This window comes from Mytilus californianus, unplaced genomic scaffold, assembly GCF_021869535.1.
Source record: "Mytilus californianus isolate M0D057914Y unplaced genomic scaffold, xbMytCali1.0.p SCAF_2, whole genome shotgun sequence".
Classification (NCBI taxonomy): Eukaryota; Metazoa; Mollusca; class Bivalvia; order Mytilida; family Mytilidae; genus Mytilus; species Mytilus californianus.
The window spans coordinates 80,913,681-80,919,680 of record NW_026262668.1 but is presented as its reverse complement, the minus strand read 5'-3'; positions in this window follow the sequence as shown (position 1 = coordinate 80,919,680).

Sequence of the window (6,000 nt, the reverse complement as noted above, 5' to 3'; positions counted from 1 at the left end):
CTACATCCGCTTCGTTTTCAGGTGTAACATCGTTGGGGGTAATGTAGTTTAAGGACCTGTGTGGTGTTGCATTGTAGCTCTTTACAAATTTTTGTAAGTTGTCAATGTACCGATACGTTCTCTTTTTAGTAAAGTAACGATAAAATTTGTTTTTTATGGTTTGTATCACACGCTCTGCATAGTTTGCTTTTATCTCGTTCTAAGTTACAAAATGTCGCACTCCCCTTTCCTTGAAAAGTTTTTGAACAACCTTCGACTTGAAACATCCATCAACGTCCGAGCGGATCTTGACTACCTTTGCTGATTGGAGAATTTTTCCAAAAGCTTTGGCTATGTCAACACCATTTTTACTCTTTGATTCTTGCATCCAAAGACGACGACTAAAGCAATCTATGGGCTTTCATGTCGATCCGGCCCCAAGTCGATCCGTCCCAAGTCGTTCCGTCCCAAGTCGATCCGACCCAAGTTGATCCGGCCCCATATTTAAAGTCGATCCGGCCCCAATATAAAAAAATATCTATAAGGTATAAAAATAAAGATATATATGAATTGTAATTCATAAATGTTTTATGAATTTTATAATAATATAAAAGGTGAACGGTAAAGAAGTTGGCCTTTGACGAATATTTGTATATTTAATTGTCATAAGATGAGACATTTGTTTGAATATTTTTTTGAAATTTATATTAAAATTTTATGTAGAAATATAATATTATTTTAATATGAAATATTTAAATTCAAATCGATTTATCACCTTAAATGAATACAGATGCTTATACAGTATAAAACAATTATGTTGATTATGTTTTTATAACAAGTTTTCAAGACAATTGGGCATGCATAGTTATAATAAAAACATATATAACAGAATTTAGTACGATCATCAGACAGTTGTTGAATAAACAACCCAATTATAGACTATACTGATTTCATTTAAACAAGTCATAATTATAATTTTTTATGTTCCATTGGATTGTAAATATCTATTTATCTCTTCTATGTGTGAATTAAATAAAAACGTTTTTCCCCCATGATATTCCAAGGTATCATGGAAAATAAATTTATATGTATATGCTGATGCTGCTTACAAACAGTACCAATCATACTAATTTTCATGTCGATTTAAAATAATTTTAAATGTTACTCCAATATAAGGCATACCTCACTAACCTGCTGTCACATGTCATTAATCATCGATACTTTTTACAAATTCCATTTATCCTGATTCAAATATGTCACCACTGTGACCAAATCCTCCGAAGTTTATATAAACTATTCATTTTTTTATGATGGGGCCGGATCGACTTGGGGCCGGATCGACGTGGGACGGATCGACGAGGGCCGGATCGACTTAGGGCCGGATCGACTTGGGGCCGGATCGGTTTTGGGCCGGAACGACCTGATACCATCTATGGCAACTAGTATAAAATTATATCCAGAGTTCCATTGTGATAAATTACTTACTTGCATTAGGTCGACGTCCATTAAGTTACCAATTCCAATTACAAACTACATATTTCTTCACAAAAAATAAACCCCAAAACAAACATAATATATTCTTTTGCACTAGAAGAAAAGGAATGAATTTTGTGAGCATTAATTGAGTAACAAATAACAGCACTAATACAATGATATACAATCATTGTAAAATATCAACACTAATACAATGATAGACAATCATTTTATGTTCAAAAAAATTATGTTTAACAGCTAAAAAAAGACCAATACAAAAAAATGAAAAAGTATGAAGGAAACATAAAATAATCTCTCTCTATGAAAAAAAAAAAAATACAAACAAAAAAATTTGCAAGTGTTAACATGAAATCTATGATTAAAATTGTTCTAATTTTATGTTTTTGATTCTTTGATTATAGTATGTTTTACCCGACAACCAATCTTTATGAATACTAACCATCAAATGAAATTAAAATTCAAAATTGACAAGTGTTAATGTAATCAATGATAATGTGCATTTAATTTATGATAAAAGCTTTATTTTGGAATGAATGCTATATTTTTTTTTTATTTTCTGTCTTTTCTCCAACTTACATAAACTTTATTGATATGTAAATTAAATGATTTTCTTATTTTATTTAATTTCAAATCTTTAAAATTAATATTTACAATATAATCCATTGAAGCAAGTGCTTTTTCCTTCTTCTTCTTCAATTTCCTTCACTCCAATTGTAGTGCTTATTCCTAATTAAATAAAAAATATTTGCTATCAAACACTAACATTTTTCTCTTTCTCTTGTATGTTGTTTTACATGTACACTAACATTTTTCTCTTTCTCTTGTATATTGTTTTACATGTTAGAAGTGTGGTTATGACATACAGGTATATTATCTTTATTGTCTTGACTTAAATATATGAAAAATATACACTTATCTTACCTAGTGAAATTTTTTCTGTCATCGTTACTTCTTCTACTCTGGAAGTGTATGTTTCAATGGTTGTGTCCTGAAAAAGTTAGTCATAACAATGAGTAGTAAACATTGATTATTGTCTTAACTAATTATTTTTTTTTTCTTTTTAGAATCAAGTAATTGATTTAACAGAAAGTACCATGCAGGAGCCTATGGAGGTAGAAAATAATGTTGCAAGTGGAAGCAGCAGTACATGTAGTAAACAAAAAAATGTAAGCATAACTCTTTTATAAATATAATCCTTTATATTACAATAATCATAATCAAAATATATTGTTTAACATGAGTAATTGCGATTGATAACTAATGAAAAAAGATTTTTTTAAAGTTTATAAATCAAATTTATGACATAGATTACTTCCTTTACATAGACATATATCTCACTATGTTAATTTCCTACATTATTTTCTTATCAGGACATATCATTAGAAAATGATATAAAAGAAGCAAGTGAGATATATCTCAATGTGAGTATATAATTTTTTTATTTTCAACAATAAATCAATTTTTATCAATAATCGAAATCAAAATATATATCACATGGTTATTTTTTTCCTTATATGGTCACATGATTAACATTTCCTAATAAGGTATACAAAATATCACATGCTTTCCTTATATGGTCATGTAATTAACTTCCTAATATGGTAATCATGCTAACTATTCAACTATTTTTTCACTTGTAAAATTTAATCAAACACGATGTACTTACATACGATAAGCATTCTTCCCCGTTCACCACTATAATTTTCCCTTCCACTGTGCCACATAGCTCTTTATTTGACATCGTAAGTTCGAACACACAAGTGGCTTTCACGCGGACATTTTGAATCTGGTCACTTTTCAGAATATAGTTCATCAACACCCTGTTAATAGAAGGATCTATCTCTCCACTAAAGTATTGAATACCACCACCTCGACAATCCAATATTTCTTCATTTGTATAACAATCTGCTGTATTTACATCACTTCCCACATAGGTAATTGATAAAAAAACAACTCAGGACAACAAACAAAAACATGGCGATCATCTTCAATTTCTATAATTAGAGTGTGAAGAGGTGACGTCACGTGGGTGAATAAAGGAAAGCTTTTATTATCTTTACCTGATTAAAAGAACGATTTTTTTTCTTCTATTTTGATTTTAAAGAAAAAAAGAATTTCATCATATTTTGTTTGTTTTCTTACCAAATAATTAAATATTATTTATTACTAAAAATGAATACTTAATTACAAGTGTATATATGTTTTAGGAATTGATGGAAGTAGATTTTCTCGACTCTTTGTTGGATGACCAAAAAAGGTTATTTTAAGGAAACAGATGAATACAGTGAAGGACATGAACAGTATATTCATCATAAAAAAGGAAGGAAAAAAAATGGTTGCAGTTTAAATGTTTCAACTAAAAATCAAATACAATTTTAAATATTTTAAATAAATGTTTATCAAATGAAAGGTGTTATTTTTTTTGTTTTAAGAAACTATATATAGATGAGACAACATGGTATTTTATTTTTAAACAAACTAATCGAGAAAAGAAAGAAAAATAATATCATGAATTTACAAAGAAAAAGAAAGAAAAAACTTTTTTGTATTTTAACTATCCTTATCTTAATCCAATTGATTACATGATAATGTGCTTTAAGTTGCATCATAAGCTGCTTTAAGAAGATTAGAGTGCTTAAAATCGTACCATAAGCTGGATTAAGAAGATTAGAGAAAGCTGGAAGATTAGGGGGGATTAGAAGTATCCTCACTTGAGGAGGGCAGTCTCACTCTCTACTACTGATTTGTCCCTGTTAAATCGAAGGCAAGCATCAGAAATAGAGAAGGCATGGATTTCACTCCTTCTCCGTCCAGAAGCCAAAGCTAAAAGAAAACAGCATTTATAGGAAAGAAACCTTAAATCTATTGTTTCTGCTTTTTCAATTTAAGGAGGAAGTTTTAAAAAGGATAAAACTAGTCCAAGGTCCCACTTAGGAACTAAAGTTTTTTGTCTTGGTCTTTTAAGACATAAACTACGAACCAAAAGAGAAATATGCTCATTGTTTCCAAAATCTGGGCCACCAGAAATATGAATAGTTCTTGAAATAGCTGTTCTTTATCCCTTAATATTAGAGGGACATAATCCCTTGGATTCAAAAAGAAAAACTAGAAAGTCTGCTAATTGTTGTACAGTGACTTGGAAAGGGCCAATTTCCCGCTCACTACACCAATCTTAGAAGATTGACCATTTTGCATCATAGACAATTCTAGTGGAGTCTCTGACAGACTTTGTGAGATGCTTGGTTGCTCCTTCAGAAAAACCTCTCTTTCTGAGGCTAACCCTGAGAGAAGCCAGGCGTGTAGATGAAGTTTTTCTGGATTTTGATAAAGAACCTTGCCCTTGATTTGAGACAGAAGGTCTGATCTCAGAGGTAAAACTAGAGGACAAGCACATGATAGGCGCAGAAGGTCTGGAAACCAAGACTGTTTCGGCCATGCTGGAGCAATAACTATGATCTTGCAATTTTCCCCTGCTATTTTCTGAAGTACTGGGGAAAGAAACCTGAAAGGAGGGAAGGCGTACCCGAACATTCCTTTCCAAGATAGGCTCATTGCGTCTACCGCAAAGATTTTGGATCTGGAACCGGAGACACAAATGTTAGAAGTTTGTGATTGAGACTGGTCATAAACAGATCTATCTGAGGTGACCCCCAATGAAGAGTCACAGCTTTGAAAACTACTTGAGGTAGTTCCCACTCCGTGTTTACTGGAGCAAGGGATCTGGATAGAGTGTCGGCTAGAATATTGAGGTGCCCCGCAATATGTCTCACCACTAGATGAACCTGGAGTTGAAAACAAAGAAGGAGAATGTCTCTGGCTATCTGATAAAGAGAAGGTGAATGAGTTCCTCCCTGATTCTTGAGATAAGCTACAACTGTTGTGTTGTCCGTGGCCAGAATGACAGACTGATTCTTTAGAGACAGTTGGAAATGATTCAGTGCAAGAAGAACTGCTTTCATTTCCAATACATTGATATGCTCTTCCAAAAGATCTGGATTCCAGATTCCCGAGATTGTAAGCCCCTCCAGATATGCTCCCCAACCGAGGATGGAGGCATCTGTGAATAATGTTAGACTGGGAACTTGAGGGGACAGACATAGGCCCCTCATTACATTTTCCCGTACTAACCACCATTGAAGATGTGGAAATAAATGCTGAGTGATTGGAATCAATGCTTCCCATTCTTGTGAAGCTGGAATCCATAACTTGTGCAGATAAAACTGAAGCGGACGAATGTGAAGTCATCCCAATGGAATTACATCTGCCAGAGAATTCAATAGACCCAGAAGTTGCAAGAATTGGCGTGCTGTGACTGATTGAACCGTCAGGAATAAATGTATTTTCTGACATAATTTTGTAAATTTTTTCGTCTGGTGGGAGAACTAGGCCTAGATTGGTTAGGAAATGTTCTCCCAGGAAAACAAAGTCTTGAGAAGGAATTATCTCTGACTTTTTCCAAGAGATTAGGAAGCCTAAGGACAGAAAACAATTGATGACCAAATCTGTCTGAACCCTCAATTTGATTGG